Here is a 17,430-nt window from a genome sequence, read left to right as displayed (position 1 = left end):
CAACAACATGAACTGTACTAGGAAGGTTGAGAACCACTAGTCTAAAGGGAAGGGTGAAGGGGAACAGGAAAAGATAATGGACTAACTACATGTGACATGAAAACAAGAGGAGGATCTGGACATGGCTCATGCATGTATCCCCTGTATTTGTAAGGCTGAGACAGACTGTCATTGAGTAAAGGGCCTGTCTGGAGTACACACAATGAGTTGTAGGACAGCTTGGGCTCCAGTGAGATCCTGTCTCAACAAACAATGTGTTACATGAGAGGACCCATCACAGGGAGTGTGGAAACATCCCTTTAATACCAGCATTTAGGAGGCAGAGATATGTTAATCTTTGCGAGTCTGAGGCCAACCTGGTCTACAAGTCAAGTTCCACGACGGCCAGAGCTGTTCCAGGGAAACCCTTGTCTCGAAGAAGAAAAAAGACCTTATCACAAACAAAAGAATACAACCACAAACAAGGGAAAGGGAGGTGATGAGACTACTTTTAAATATGGTACATCTCTGAGCAACTACAACAATCATGTTTACAATAGGAATTCATTCCAATGTCAAAGGCAGTACCTTCACAAAATAAGCTTAGCAGGAAGGATGTGACTATCACATTTTAGGAGATAGGATATCAGTGTCCAACAATGTCATTAAGCCTTGGTAAGTGCTGGGGGAAGGGGAGAAGAAAACAAAATACACATACATATTAACTCATGTAGAAATAAATAAACCAGATCTAGACTGCTTAGTGGTAGGTACCAAGTGGGTATTGCAAAGACTAATATTCATGTTTCTTCTAGCTTTAACACTTTTCTTACTACTGCTAAGCTAAAATGTTTCTCATTGGCTTTCTCTGGAATAGCTCTAGTGTTTATTTATAGCTGTGAAGTAGAAAAAACCTCCCAATTCTTTCAGTCATCCAACAGCACTGTCAGATTTCTAAAGTATTTCCAACTCAATGTTCATACTTCTCTGTTAGGAGCCATTCATATCACAATAATTATTTAAACAAGTAACAGAAAGCCCTCATTTTAGATAAAGAAACTTTGGCCTAGGATGCTAAATTGTTCATTCAATAAGAACTTACCAAAAGCCTACAAAAGCCGGGCGTTGGTGGCTCACGCCTTTAATCCCAACACTCGGGAGGCAGATCTCTGTGAGTCCGAGACCAGCCTGGTCTACAATAGCTAGTTCCAGGACAGCCTCCAAAGCCACAGAGAAACCCTGCCTCGAAAAACCAAAAAAAAAAACAAAAAAACAAACAAACAAAAAAAACCTACAAAAAAGTACCCACTGTATTTGATAAATAACAACTAATATATAATTACTCAAAAATACTGTCCAATTATATTAGTTACTAAAGAAATATGGAACTTAGTCACCAAATTATAATTGCCTCATGTAGCAAAATCACAGTATGGATTAGTGCCCATAGTATTATCCATTAGTACAGATTTCAAAAATAGGATACATGACAGTCAACTTCTCAAAGGACATGGAAATTTTACTTCTTTTGTCTTTATCCCAATAAAGCTGCAAACACAGTTGATAATAATCCAGTAAGTGGTGTAAAGGCATTGTTAACTTAATCTGTGAAAAGTCATGATATTTCAATAAGGTTTTTGTTTTTTAAAAAGTCTTGGTCAGAGCTGGGTACAGTTGCAAAAGCCTGGGAACCTCAGCACTCCAGAGACTATAATGAAGAGTTAAGGTTCAAGGCTAACCTGGGCTGCAGAGGGTTCAAGATTAACCTCAACTACACAAAACATCCCTGCTTCCAAAAGAAAAAAGCCTAAAGTGGTGTGTTCAAATTGCCATCTACTGGGTAGTCACTGAATTACAAAGGTAGATCAGGGCTATGGGCTGTTTCCAAAGAACACTTCCTTAAAGACAAGAAGTCAGTAACAATTTTAACCCTATCAAAAAACAGCCAAGAGACAATTCTTCCTATTCCAATATTAACGGTGATTCAAGGCAGATTTAAGACTATTGCATGTGTACCTTAAGTGACTTCAGAATCCTGAATCGAAACTGAAACGTCCTGATTGTAGACAGTAAATGGAACTATTTTATACCGTCTCAATAGATGAGACGTACATCATTCTATCATTCACATAGCATTGACATCTGCTGTTAAGACTGTTACAGTTCCTTATCATTACAAAAGTGTGTACAATAAAATCTGCAAACAGAGAGAATGTATTTAAATTTTGCATAAACTAATTTTAGCAAAAAAAAATACACATTGCTGTGTACAACCAAGAAACGCCACAAAAACCGGTAGGATTCATTATTATCCTTAGACAAATGCCATTTTCAGTTGTTTCATTTTAAGCTCTGGTTTCAGTGTGGATACCGTATCTTTGAGTAACTTATTAACGTTTATTACACGGCAATATTTTCTTCCTAAGTCACTGCAGTATTCTAAGAATGATCTTTCTACTCAAAGTCCTAGTTCTGCCTCTGTCAAGGCCGTACAGACGCAGCCCGTGACAATGAACGCCTGCCAGGCTCTGCTTAGAGGACAGGTCATGACTGACTTAACATCAGTATCTTCTGTGAAAGCATGGCCAGTCCTAAAGAAACACCTCCTCCGCCTTTGCACAAAGAGGGAGGAGCAGGAGCCGCACGAGCGGACAGGTTCCTCCCAGCCGCCTTCCCACGAGCCTGGTCCTGAGGTCGCCCGGAGCGCCCAGTCCTCCAGTGACCAGGCCGCCTGCAGGAGATGTCCTTGCGTGCGGCCCCGGTCTCCCGCTAGCGCCGAGACCTGAGGGCTCGAGCCGGGCCGGGAGCCAGGGCGAGGCCCCGGACGCCCTTGGAGGTTAATCCGCTGGATCCGGCTGGGCCGGGCCGGCGCTCACGTGTGACGGCTGAGGGGCAGGTGACTGTCCGGCTGGGCTCCCCAGGTGAGCGCCAGGCCCTCGGGGACCCGAGGGATGGGGGACGCACCTGACCCGGCCCCGCGGGAACCCGCTACTCACCAGAGGCAGGACCAGAGGCGATGGGAGCCCCAGCCGGCCTCGCACAGGAAAGAAATGCCGCCTGGGAGAGAACGCTTCCGGCCCGAGCCCCGCCCCCACGCGGAGCATGCGCAATTCACGCCGAGCGCTGAGGTCCAAGCATCAGGCGTGGCGACGCAGCGCCGGGCCATCTACTTTTCCCATCTTGTTATACTTTAGTGCCTGTTGTGCCCTTACGTTCAGAAAGGTGGTTAGGATATACTTGACGCTCCCCAAAGGCTCTGAGTTCAGGTTCAGAGGCTCGGAAACTGAATTGGGGAAGGCGCTTGACACATGAAATCCCTGCGCTGCTGTGGAGCTGGGTGCTCCGGGCCCTTTTACAGAAGGCAAAGAAAGACGCTTTCCTGGTTTGATAAGCTCCCCTACCCTCTGCAAGTCCCCATGCTGCTGCGCAGACGCGGGTGGCCTCACCATCTGCCTTTCGGTTTCTAGGGTGAGCTCACCTTCCTCCCCGATCTCTGTACTGACACCTGGAGGTGGCGCCTGAGACTCCACTGAACGCTTGAGCAGCCAGGCGGACCAGGCAGGTCTGGCAGTTGGGTCAGAATAGAGCATCTGGTGACAGAATTTGCATTCCGATGACTTATCTTTTACCCCTTCCTCTTGCATAGTAAGGGACGTGACACCAAGGCTCCAAGGAGCCATATCTGAAAACCAACCCCTTCTGACTGCATACACTACCAAGGAATGAGATAGTAAACTCTGCCCTGAATACAAAAAGGAACATCACTTCAGACAAAGGCAGTGGGACTCTGAAGGAATAAGACAGGCTCCTTAAAACATTATATTCCTGGAGGAAGCAGGTTGTGTCGCTCTGTTGAAAGGGTTATCTTTTATAGCTAAGGGATTTTGCAGTCAGTTTTCCAACATTGGGTGTCTAAGGAAGGAGGACTGCTTTGTAAAACCTTGGGCTAATAGTAACACACTGCCTCCATCTGCAGAAATTTGTTAAATTAGCAAACGCTCTTGTCAATAGCTGGGGGAGACGCAGCCCAGCAGTGCTGTCAGAGCCTGAGAAGTTGCTTGTTAAAGGACTATATTGGGAGCAGGGCAGTAATGGCACACACCTTTAATCCCAGCACTAGATTGTCAGAGACAGGAGAATCTCTGAGTTCGAGGCCAGCCTGGTCTAAAGAGAGTTCCAGGACCATATAAAGAAACCCTGTCTTGGGGCGTAGGGGGAACTGCATTGGGTTGTCTAGAAAACAGAATACATGGAATGCATAGATATCAAAAGAGGGTTGTTTTTGTTTTTTGTTTGGGTGTTTGTTTTAGATTGATTGTCCTGATAGCTGTGCATTCCTTGAGGCTGGATTCTTCAGCAGTCCCAACCTGACACCAAAGGCTGTAAGGATTCCTGGAGAGCCACCACTAGTCTTTAGTCCCCTGGAAGGATCTGGGTCTGCTATCAGTGAAAGATGCCAGAGGCAGCAATCCACAGTGGCAGAGAAGGTGAGCTCACAGCCACTTGTAAAGGCAAGTGAAAGCAAATCCCCAGGACTTCTTTACATTTTATCTGGACTTCCCATGTTAAGATGAGTCTATCAGTTAACCTAGTCAAGAGAATCTCTTACAAGTGTGCCCAGTGGCTTGTCTCCAGTGATTCTAGATTTTGCCAACTTGATAGTATTAACTATCACTATCGTGGGTACCTCCCCCCTCAGATAAAGTCAGATCCTTGACTACATACACAACGGCAACAGCAAAGGTAAGGCAAAGACAGTGGGTTATTAAGTAGAAATATGAGATAATGTTTCCAGTTTAAGCATGGGGAGAGACGGGGTCTCATATGACAGTATACATGATCAAAATATATATTGCTGCTTATTTCCTTTTCCTGTGGCTGCTGGACCTGATGTTGTCATTTAACAAATCATAAGGAAATGTCTTGCATTTGGACCTTAAGACATCAAATCACAGGCTTTTTACAAATCACACATTCCTCCCCAGAAGTCCAAACATCACCTAGGTCTTACAGAATGGAATAGAGTGAATACACACAATTTTTCATCTCTGGATATCTCTATATAATATGACAATACAAAACACAACATCTGGTCTACAGTACGTGTGCAATAAGCAATACATAATGTATAATATTAATCAAAGAAGTTCTGGACTTTCTTTTTATTTTATTTTTATGTGTGTATGCAGGCATGTGTACATTTGTATGTATTTATATGTGAAGGCCAGAGGTTGGTAGTGGGTATCTTTTATTCCACTCCACCACATAGGGTCTCTTACTGTACCTGGAGTTCATTAGGCTAGCTAACCAGAAATTCCTATAAATCCTCCTAACTGTACTTCTCCAGCATTAGAATTAAAGGCATAGACCACTATGCCTGACTTTTTTTTAACACTTTTTTATTATATATTTAAATTAGAAACAAGCTTGCGGGGGCTGGAGAGATGGCTCAGAGTTAAGAGCACTGACTGTTTTTCCAGAGGTCCTGAGTTCAATTCCCAGCAACCACATGGTGGCTCACAACCACCTTGAATGAGATCTGGTGCCCTCTACTGGCATGCAGGCAGTAGATTGTATACATAATAAATAAATAAAATATTAAAAACAAAAAAAAGAAACAAGCTTGCTTCCCATGTCAGTCCCAGCTCCCTCTCCCGCTCCCCCCTGCCAGCCCCTACAGCCCCCCCACCTAATCCCCACTCCATTTCCCAGGGAGAGTAAGGCCCTCCATGGGGGATCTCTAGAGTCTGTCATTTCATTCCCAGCAGGACCCAGGGCCTCCCCCGCCTGACTTTTTTCTTTTTTCTTTTTTTTTTTTTTTGGTTTTTCGAGACAGGGTTTCTCTGTGGCTTTGGAGGCTGTCCTAGAACTAACTCTTGTAGACCAGGCTGGCCTCGAACTCACAGAGGTCTGCCTGCCTCTGCCTCCCAAGTGCTGGGATTAAAGGCGTGCGCCACCAACGCCCGGCCCGCCTGACTTTTTTCTAAAAGAGTTTTACTTTTTGAATTGAAATGTAATCACATCATTTTTCTCCTTCCCTATCCTCCCTCTAGCTCCTCCCATGGCTTTCTGCCTTGGCCTCTTTTTCTTCACCTGTTGATGTTTGCGAGTGTGTGTGTGTGTGTGTGTGTGTGTGTGTGTGTGTGTGTGTGTGTGTGTGTACAACCTGTTCAGTTTATGCCATGTTACCTGCACATATATTTCATGGCTGACACTTGGTATTGGATAATCAACTGGCAGGGGCTCCTTCCTGGAGAAGGCTGTTTCTCCCTCTCTCAGCACTCCTTGTCTGTCGTCTTTGGGTTGGGGCCCTGTGAGCTTTCCCCCTTCTGTGTTAGCATGTCTTGTTTTGGCAACCATGTTGTTGAGAACACATGGATACAACATCCCTGTCATTTCCAGGGAAGGAAAATCTCACAGCACAGATCCTGTTCCTCTGGCTCTTACAATCCTTCTGTCCCTTCTTCCTCAGTATCCCCTGGCTGTTAGGTCTAGAAGTTATGTTGCAGATGTATAAGTTGAGGCCAGGTATAACATAATCACTTGTTCTCTGCATTTTGGTGAGTTGTAGTTTTGTGAAATGGTCTCTGTCTGTTGCAAAGAGATTTTCTTTGGTGAGGGTGGGAATTACACTTATTTGTGGGTATAAGGATTAATGTTTAGAATGAAGTTAGGAGTTGTGCTGGTTTAGTAAAGGGGTTATCGGTTCTCCTCCAAGATCTCTGACCTCACTAGCCCTAGATAATTTGCTAGGTTTCCAGTACCAGGCATGATTTCCTTCTTGTTGTTAGGGGTCTTAAGGTCCACTATACCTGTTTAGTTGCCACCAAGATATGAATGCCACTGCTGTGTGTACCCTTAGGATGATCATGCAGTGCTGGTTATTTTTGTAGTTCATAGGCATCATAACTGGATAGGACTGTTGTTTGTTTCTCTCCCTTGGAAGTTTGCATAATACTTTTTAGTATCATGAAGTAAGTCCTCAGGGAAGAGACTTTCAGTTCAGTTCCAGCCTGGATCCTCTGGGTGTCTGGGGTGCATACTGTCTTCAGCAGTAGGGATTTATTCTTTAACCTCTAGGAGGCAACAGAGGGTAACAAAACATCCTATAATGTTTTGGGAGTCTTGAGGTTTCTTATGCCTGGTATGGGTTTGGGTGAAGGAATTTTTTATTTAAACTTTGGATGGGTGGATGGGTGGATGGATGGATGGATGGATGGATGGATGGATGGATGGATGGATGGATAGATGGATGGATGGACAGACTTATATGTATTAAATGTAATTTTAGGTAAAAAAAAAAAACCAGATGATTCTGTGTGGTTCTTTCAGATATGCTTGCTGTTATAGTATCTTCCTCTCTCTCTTTCTGTATTGACCTCCCTCCCTGACTAAAGCCCATGTCTCCAATGGTTCTTTTTACTTCACTGGCTTTTGCAGTTACTTCAGGCTATATACTCACATCTGAAAATTTGGAGTTAGGAGCCACACGTGAGAAGACGGACAGACATTTAACTGATGCAAGTTACTTCATTCAGTCTGCTCGTTTTTAGTTAGTTCCATCCATTTACCTGCAGATCTTCCTTTTCTTACGGCTGTATAGTATTCCATAGCATGTTTGTACCACGTTTTATTATCCACACATCAGTCGAAGGCCATTTAGGTTGTTTCCATTCCTCAGCTACTGTGATGAACACAGCTGAGCAAGTGTTTGTGGGATAAGATGTCAAGAGTTCTGGGTGTATGCCAGGAAGTGATTGTAAATTGATCCTATGGTAGATTTATTTTTAACTTTTTGAGGATTCTCCACATTTGTTTCCAGAGTGGCTGAACTAGTTTGCAATATCACTAATAGTAAATGAGAGTTCCCTCATATCCTCTCTACAATTTTGTTGTTGTTGTGTTGATCTTTAACATTCTGACTGGAGTAAGATGAAATCTCAAAGTTGTTTTGGTTTGCATTTTCCTAATTGCTAGAGATGATGGACAATTTGAAATATTTCTTAGTTACTTCTTTCTTTTTTGAGAACTCTCTGTTTAGATCTCAAGCCTACTATTCCCTCTATTATAATGAAGTGTCCTTAGTCTGGTTAGTTTTAATTTGAAGTTTGTTTTACTATATATTAAGATAGCACTTCCTATTTGCTTTCTGGTCCCTTTGCAGTACTTTCTCTATCCTTTCATTTTAAAGTAATGCCTGTCTTTAAAGCTGAGTTTCTTGTAGACAACAGATAGATGGATTTTGCCTTTTTTTTTTTTAAGATTTACTTTATGTGTGAGTGCTCTATCTGCATGTATGCCTTTATGCCAGAAGATGGCATCAGATCCCCTTATAAATGGTTGTGAACCACCATGTGATTGTCTGGAACTGAACTGAGGAAGAGCAGCCAGTGCTCTTAACCACTGAGGCATTTCTCCAGCCCCAATTTTGCTTCTTGACCCACTTAGCCAGCTTATGTTTTTTGATTGAAGAACTGATGTCATTAATTGTGGTGATATTTTGTTTGTGCTGTAACAAATAAAGCTTGCCTGAAGATCAGCGTGCAGAGCTAGCCACACTAGTTAGCCATAGAGGCAAGGCAGTGGTTGCACACACCTTAATCCCAGCACTTGGGAGGTGGAAGCAGGAAGATCAGAAGTTCAAGGCCACACTGGCCTACATGAGCTTTAACAAGTCTAAAAGAGAATAGAGTTCACGCCTTTGATCCCAGCACTTGGGATCTCAAGTGATATGACTGGGTAAAAAGTGGAATATAAGACAGGAAGAGACAGGAGCTCAACTCTTTTTGACTGAGAAGTTGGTGAGGCAAGGTGTGGCTGTGCCTTCCTTCTTTGTCTCTTTGATCTTTCAGCATTTACTCCAATATTTGACTCTGGGTTTTTATTATTAATACCAATTGGAATTTGTGCTACAATTAATATTTAAAGTTATTATTGAAAAGTGTATGCTTAGTGGGGTGGTGGTAATTCATGCCTTTAATCCCAGCACTCGAGAGGCATAGGCAGGCAGATCTCTGAGTTCAAGGCCATCGTGGTCTACAAAGATAGTTCCAGGACAGCCAGGGTTGTTATACAGAGAAACCCTGTCTCAAAAAAACAAAACCAAAAACAACCAGAACCCAAAAACCAACAAAACAAAAAAGAAAAGTATGTGTTGATTGTAGTCATTGTGGGGGGTGTTATTTGTTATTTGTATTCCTAGTGATTCTCTGTGTTTCCATAATTATAGCTTCATTTTTTTTCTACCATCTCTTGGTTATGCCTATTCCTCTCTTCAGTCTGAAGTATTGCATCATGTCTGCCTGCATGCCACCATGTCCCACCATGATGATAATGGACTACACCTCTGAAACTGTAAGCCACCTCAATTAAGTGTTTTCCTTTATAAGACTTGCTGTGGTCATGGTGTCTCTTCACAACAATAGAAGACAATTGAAGAACATTTCTATAAGAATGGTGGTTTGGAGTGTGGGAGGAATACTGCCTTGATCTTTCATATTATTTATATTTTTTATGATGAGAGCCTGTCATGTGTACTTCTTTTGTTAGTTTTCTGTTTGATAAGGACACAGCAAACTGGGACAGAACACAAGATTTGCCAGCCAGGTTAGACTTGAAGGTTAGATGCTTGAGGTGGATTGAAATCTGGTGGACGCAGAGCTAGGTTGGCAGGCAAGAATGGGTGTTCTGGTCCAAGACTGGAGTTTAGGGATAGTACCAGAGGGGCCACTCTGAGTAAGTCAGGGCATTAGATGTGGGACTTGGACTAGATCTGGGAGCTGGGGAGAGACATGAAAAGGAGAAGAGAACCAGGAGGACTCACCTTTGTACGTCATGGTACAATAAGTATAGGACCTGATTGGGCAGGGAAATTGGATATGGCCTTGATAGGAACCTATAGGTTGTGGGTGGGTGGCCTGTGCCTGGCTTTTTACATGGACGCTAAGCATTCAAACTCTGGACCTCATAGTTATGTGGCAGTCATTTTGGCAACCCAGTTGTCTCCCCAGTCTTCCCTCTTTTTAAGGAAAAGAACGTATAATTAATTTATGAATTGTAGGGGGCTTTTTGTTTGTTTTTGTTTTTAATTGCGCTTCTCCACACCAGTGTTTCTTGAAACAGTTGCTGCAGTTCTCTCCCAGTGCTGCCAAATTTTCTGGTCTGGGTTGTGCTTGTTGTTAATAGATGGGAGAGATTAGTTTGCCATACAATAAAAATCAATGCACAGGACACTGGGTTGGTTCAGAGAATTTCTTAGGTGAGGTGTCCTCAGGTTTTAATGTATGTCGATTCCCCTGAACAACTTGGCTAAATTAGAATTTTTGCCTCTCAGCCTTAAAGACTCCAGTCCAACAGTTCCAAACTGTAGCTCAGGAACTGCATTTTTAGTAAATGCCAGATATTTCTGTCATGTGACAGTACGTTGAGAAGACATCTGACAAACAGGAAAAGTGTCCTCACCAGACATAGGACCTGTCAACTCCCTATGTTTGCTTTTCTTAGCCTCCAGAACTATAAAAAATAATTCTGCATAAGCCAGTTCGTCAATAACCACACAGACAATGGTGCTTTCAGACAACTTTAAGAAAATAGCCCCCCCCACATTGAATGGACACTTAGATGTATTTCTACCAGAATCTCTGTCACTAGAGTCTCCAAAGGCCACTCTGTCAATAAACCAGCTAAGATAAAAAAAAATCAAAGCAAGTTGGATGTGGTGGCTCAACCTGTAACGCCAGCAACTTGGGCATCTGAGACATGAAGATTGTCATGAATTGGAAAGCTTTGAAGCCAGGCTGTACAACAATTTAGTCTACTCTCTCTCTCTCTCTCTCTCTCTCTCTCTCTCTCTCTCTCTCTCTCTCTCTCTCTCTCACACACACACACACACACACACACACACACACACACACACACAGAGAGAGAGAGAGATTAAACCACCAAACCAAAACACCCTTTCTATAGTTTTCATGGTAAAATTTGGAGTAAAATCTCTTTGAAAGGAAGTGAAAGAATAAATAAAAAGAAAAAGGGGCAGGGCATTGGTGGTGCACGCCTTTAATCCCAGTACTCGGGAGGCAGAGGTAAGTGGATCTCTGTGATTTCGAGGCCAGCCTGTTCTCCAGAGCGAGTTCCAAGACAGCCTCCAAAACAATACAGAGAAACCCTGAACCCTGTCTCAAAAAAAAAAAAAAAAAAAAAAAAAGAAGAAGAAGAAAAAGAAAAAGGGGGCAATCGTGGGTACTTTTTAGTGGGCCCTGCCAAGGCATGCCACTAAGCAAACACTCCAAGTGCAACAGAGTTAGTGCAGGAGGTCTATTGGGGGAGGAGGAGAGCGAAAGAGCATGTTGGAGTGGGGACTTGAGAGAGGCAGACAGACAAAAGAAGAGAAGCAAGAGAAAAAAGAAGAGGCAAGACAAGAAAGAAGAGACAAAGAGGAGAAAGAGGCAAGAGGGAGCATGAGCCCTGCCTGGCAGGCACTTTTAAAGGGTGCACCTGTCCCAGAGCTGACAGGTGAGTACGTAACTGCTTTGGTGACAGAGGCAAGCTGCCGCTCTGGAGGTAGAAACAAGCATTATAACATCTAGAACTCCTTACAGAAGCAAACATGTCAAACCTGAGTCTTTATTTATTGCTCACTGGGAAGCAATTTACTTAACAGTGACTTACTAAGACTGGAACTTCAACAAATCCATAAAATCATATAGCAGTAATTCAGCCGCTACAGTTGTTACTTGGTAACCATGGTGCTTTTCAAACTATTAGAGTATAGAAAAGACTCATCTTAATTATTTTGACAAGGAAAATTAAATAGCATGGGCAAATAATTAAAATAGAGAAAGAGTATGAAGCTGTCCCGGAAGCCATAGGGCACTGCTTTCTCTCCAGTAGGAATGATAAGATAGGACACAGGCACATATACTGGAAAACTATGCCCTCAAAAGATTGGAAGCACTAGGAAGGTGAGTTGATAGTTGAAGTCCATGTAAAGCACAGGGTTAAAAGATAGCAGTCAAATTAGGAAAGCATGTTGCTTGGTGTAATCCCACCTTCCCTGCTTTTGTGTTTTTAAAGCATTGCACATGATTTTTTAAAGTGTGTAAACCAAGTCATGTAATACCTCGTGTTAGTAGGAGAGTACTAAGCCACAATAACCTGGCATTTCTGCATAACCCTTTTCTCAATCAGAACTGCTAATTGTCCGTTTTTCATTACACCTGCTACGCAAAACCACTTTTCTAGAACGTAGGTATTTATTTTAGATCTACAATATTCTGTTCATCTTTCATATATCACTCAAGCTAAACTGTTCAAATGGTACTCTCTGTGGATAACTGCTTACCAAAAAAAAAAAAAAAAAAAAAACCAGTAACAAGCTGTCTAACCGTACCTTAGCCTCATTAGCAAGTTTCAAGGCATAGACAATAGAGTGACTGCCCTGGGATTCTTGGGAGACCTTCTTAAATGCCCTTCCAGGTGGTTTTGTAAATGGGGGAGGAGTTGAGAAGGATTGGATACGAATAACAAAGATGGGAATTCTTTAGAAACCACAGTTGAAATGTTCTCTCCAGTAACAACAGATTGATCGATGAGGCATAAAACAAGGCCAGATGCCAGGTTCCAGGATACATTTTATAACCTGGAGCAGCTTTGGCTGTAAGTAGGTCACTTGCTTGCTCTCATTTACCTGATTCTAGGAAACCGCCCTTGGAAGCTTCGGAAAATACCATGTACCGGTGGTTTGCAATTTAAAATTAAGCTTACAAAAACCCTAGCCCCTTCCCCCACCCAAACACAGCCTTTTCTCTAGTATAACGTTTAATCTTGAAGCGTATGTGAAACAGATTTAAATGGACAAGCGGACTTTAAGAGATTAGATGTTATAAGTGGAAGTTCTTTCAATTTGCCTCTATTCTGTTCATGTCTATAGTTCAGCATGCTCACCATTAGTATGGTATTCAAGTCACAAAGCCGTATGTGGAATCTGCATTCTCCTGTCAGATGTGAACTCTTAAAAAAGAAGGTGCCTAGGGCATAGAAGGGCTTTTAAAATGTTCTCGTTACTGTTTTTCAAATTTGGCATATCTAATTGGGCTTCTCAGGTTACAGTCCTGTGGACTTATCCTGTGATGGGGCAAGATGGCAGGAAGGATATAGTTCAGGGATATGGCAGTGGACGGGTTGTTTTACTGATCATATTGCTGACTCATCAGGATTGATCTGTCCATGGTAACTTTATAAGATAATAGTCATACCAGGGCCAGTCTTGATAGCTACAGAATTTAAGAACACAAGATTTGGGCTGGAGAGTTGGCTCAGCAGCTAAAATCACTGGCTGCTCTTCTAGAGGACTGGGGTTCAATTCCAGGGTTCAACACATGGCAGCTCACAACTGTTTATAACTCCAGTTCCAGGGGCTCTGTCACCTTTGTAACAATGCACATAAAAAAATAAATATATTGTTTAAAAAAAAAGGAACATAAGATTTATAGCCCCAGGTTTGAGCTTATACCAGGGTGACTGTGGACTTTTGCTCACAGACCTCAGTTTCCTACATTTACTTTGAGAACAGTACAACGCAGGTGCCATCGATTTGCACTGAGAATTAAATAATGCAATGCATATAAAATGCAAAGTTGATGCCTGGCATTTAGCGGGTGACCAAAATTCATGTTAGTGTCATATCACAGATGATATTTTCACTATATGGTGAAGTTAATATTTCCTTACTCTCAGAAGTTTCTAAGGAGAGTAGCTTTATGCATCTCTTTTGACTTTACAAAAGGATCTGACCCCTTACACTTTCCAACTGTGGCATCCTGTCTGAAACTTTAACCTCTGACTTGTTCTTATGACCTCCTAATTTACTCATTTCCAATTTCAATTGTTCCCCTCTTCCCGCGTCTCACTCATCTATATACTATTTGTATACAAAAGCCTATAAAATTTGATTTCTTTTTTTTTTAATTTTATTTTCCAGTTTAAATTTAGATAAGAAACGAGGTTGCTTCACAAGTCAGTTCCAGGTCCCTAAAATTTGATTTCTATGACCCTAAAATAAGTTTAAAATATTAAGCTGGGTGTGGGAGCTACAACTGTAACTCAGTGAGCTGAGGCAGGAGGATTTTCAGGAGTCTGAGGTCAGTCTGAGCTACATACTGAATTCTAGGCTAGTTTGGGCCACAGGGGCTTGTCTCAAACAAACAAACAAACAAAAAAAAAAACAAAAACCCTAAAATTAACTAATTGAAAAGATGATCCATCCATGAGAATAACTGGATGTTATTTCCCAGTTCACTGGCAGTGCTCGGTCTGCTTATCAATAGCTTTTTATTGTCTGTACAGCCCTTGCTCTCATAGAGTTCTAAAGACACACATATAGAAATATGAAGTATTCATTGAGCTGCTGATTTATCTTTTTTTTTTTTTTTTTTTTTTTTGGTTTTTCGAGACAGGGTTTCTCTGTGGCTTTGGAGGCTGTCCTGGCACTAGCTCTTGTAGACCAGGCTGGCCTCGAACTCACAGAGATCCGCCTGCCTCTGCCTCCCGAGGGCTGGAATTAAAAGCGTGCGCCACCAACACCCGGCCTGATTTATCATTTTTTAAATGTATTTCTTTGTTTATTCTTGGTTTTTTGAGACAGGGTTTCTTTGTGTATCCTTAGCTGTCCTAGAACTCACTCTATACCAGGCTGGCCTCGAATTCACAGAGATCCGCCTGCCTCTGCCTCAAGAGTGCTGGGATTAAAGGGGTGAGCCACCATGCCCAGCATGGCATTTCATCTTTTTTCTGACAACCACAGCCTACTTTTTACCTTCAGTGATAACATCAGAGTTGTTATTCATGTAAAATTTAATGTACTGAAGCTCAACACATTTACTAAAATATTAGTTTGTGGATATGGCTTAGGCATCTATAGTCATGTTCCTATGTGTCTGCACAGGTGTAAAAGCTAGAGGTAAACATGTTGCCTTCTATCACTCTCCACCTTATTTTTTGAGACAGGGTCTATCTTTTCCCTGAGCTGAGAGATCCATGAATCTCCTTTCTCTAACCCCCAGCCCTGGGGTTGCAGGTGCTGGCTGCCTTTGCTCACGGTTCTTGGGGCCTGGGGATTTTAATTTAGGGCCTTATGTTTGCCTTGCAAGCACTTTACCAACTGATGGATATACTCTCAAAATTTCAGATGCTTTCCTGATGAGAGAGGGAAGGGGAGACAGAGACAGAGACAGAGACAGACAGACACACATACACACACGAGAGAGAGAGAGAGAGAGAGAGAGAGACAGACAGACAGACAGACAGACAGACAGACAGACAGACACACATACATACACACACGAGAGAGAGCAAGAGAGAGAGAGACAGAGAGAGACAGAGAGACAGAGACAGAGAGAGACAGAGAGAGAGACAGAGAGACAGAGAGAGAGACAGAGAGAGAGACAGAGAGAGAGAGAGAGAATCGATTGATTCAGAGATGAATGTGTTTCTTCCACAGGCAAAACCAAGGGCAAAGTTGACTAATTTTAGGCGTTGAAAACCCTGCTGGGTCTTCTCCTTTCACCACGGGGAACCGGCAGCAGCTCACTGGCAAGCCAAGCTTAAAATCCCCACCCCTCCCCCCTCCTATTGTCATTGTTTCTGGATCAGGAGAATAAAACAGAGGACTCAGGAAGAAAGAAAAGAAGCAAAGCCTGTGACTTGAGTTACAGAGCTGCAGGAAACCAACTATACTAAATTGGCGGAGCTGAAAGACCCATTCAGCTCCAAAATAGTGCACCTGATAGAGTTTCACAAACCTTTCTACCTTCCTGCCTGCCGCTTGTTAAGTTTAAATACCAACCCAATGCCAGAGGCATGCTCACACCCATTTCTTTATGTCTCCTGAATTCTCGGGTTTATGAAGAACCAGAAAAGGGGATGGAGGGTGGGTAAAGGAGGCTAAGAGGCTGACTCCTCAGTGTTTTCTTCTCCAAGGTGCTTTATAAAAAGCTCAAAAGATGTAGACAGAGAGTCTTAGCCGGCTAACAGCTGCTTTAGAATTCTGTCTAGGTGGACTTTGCTGAACTGTAGCCCACCTTCATTCCAGCCCCATGCTTGGGACTCTTGAAAACAAACAGGTTAGTCAGTTTCATTGAATTGTATATAAAAGCATGCCATACAATTACAGTGTTTTAGTTTGATGAATAATTCCCTCTTCGTCTTAATAAATCAAGAATTAGAGTACTTGAACTCACACTCACAACCCCTTCCCCCCAATTCTTGGCAAATGTGTGTGTGTGTTTTGTTGTGTTGGGAATTGAATCATTGTGTATTCAAGGTGAACGCACTAACACTGACCTACATGCCTGGCTTTTATGAAATTCCATTTTAGTATCATCCCAAATTCTGTTTCTGCCAAGCATTTGTTGGGTAGATAAGTAATAAATGGTTTCCACTGAAATGAATAATCTTAAGTATGCAGGATGGAGAGTATTATATATTTAGTATATATTAATTATATATTTGATATAATACTCCAAATTCTCTTGTCCACTTGTGTGCCTGACCTACTATCCTTTGTACTATTTTCTAAAATCTTGGAATATATTAGTTTAATAGACCACCAGCTTTCACCAACCTAAAATAAGAATGTCATCAGCTAATGTCTAAAGCCTGTAGTGGACTCTGGCAGGGCGACATACCCTTTAATCCCAATACCCAGGAAGCAGAGGCAGACACATCTCTGTGTGGTGGAGGCTGGGCTAGTCTACATAGCAAATTCGGTGAGGGCTCCATTATGAGACTGTTTAAAAACAGAAAAGATTGACACGGGCCATCTTTCCTCTTGAGAAAGATCCCTGTTCTGGGACTAGAGAAATGATTAGGGAAGAGCTGGTTGTATATCTAGGAAGGTAAATTTCTAGTAAATCATAAGTTCTTGAGGTTGAAAGAAATATTAAATGTTGAATTTTCATGCAAAGTTAGTGTAGAATTATGGTAGGAATGTGTGCTACAGGATTGAAGATTTAGCTCAGTGGTAGCACACTTGCCTAACATGCATGATGCCCCAAGTTCAGTCCAGAGTCCCCTTAAAAAGATGTGTACCTGTGCATGCGCATGTTCTATGCAGTTAGAGAACATAAATCAAATCATAGCTTTCCCTACTAACTTTCTGTTTGGGGCAATTCATTTGACTTCCCTGAGCCTTCATTTTCTCTTGTATAAAATGCACATAATACATATGTTATAGGTTTTGTGATGGGGTTGAGGATAATGTCCATAAGGAATTGGAACACACACAATAATCAGTAGGAGACGATTGTGATCATAATTACCCACCAAGCAGCCATGGACATTTTCTCTCCATTCTTGGTGATGTGGAATTCCCTTACTCCCCTAGCAGACCCCTGCGTGTTCAGAGGATGCTTCAGTGTGGGGTATTTTTTACAGACTGAAAAATCTTTCCCC

General features: G+C 42.3%; 1 protein-coding gene across 4 annotated transcripts in view; it reads right to left on the bottom strand.

Moving 5' to 3' along the window:
• Atad1 (ATPase family AAA domain containing 1) overlaps positions 1 to 17,430 on the bottom strand; it is a 63,180-nt gene that overhangs the window by 39,235 nt on the left and 6,515 nt on the right. Inside the window, exons 1-2 of one of the 4 annotated variants that reach the window (XM_040745463.1) lie at positions 2,976 to 3,097; positions 568 to 661 (exon numbers count right to left, since the gene is read on the bottom strand). The exons of 1 other annotated variant lie outside the window; for it this stretch is intronic. The gene's annotated coding sequence lies outside the window, so the exon portion shown is untranslated. Of the gene's footprint in view, positions 1 to 567; positions 662 to 1,995; positions 2,117 to 2,975; positions 3,105 to 17,430 lie in introns of those variants that run through there. 2 more of the 4 variants (XM_040745471.1, XM_005063689.4) reach the window with 2 other exon arrangements.

Source organism: Mesocricetus auratus, unplaced genomic scaffold, assembly GCF_017639785.1.
Source record: "Mesocricetus auratus isolate SY011 unplaced genomic scaffold, BCM_Maur_2.0 Super-Scaffold_4256, whole genome shotgun sequence".
Taxonomy (NCBI): domain Eukaryota; kingdom Metazoa; phylum Chordata; class Mammalia; order Rodentia; family Cricetidae; genus Mesocricetus; species Mesocricetus auratus.
The sequence above is the reverse complement of the archived record's forward strand: the minus strand, read 5'-3'. Positions and strand labels throughout refer to the sequence as shown.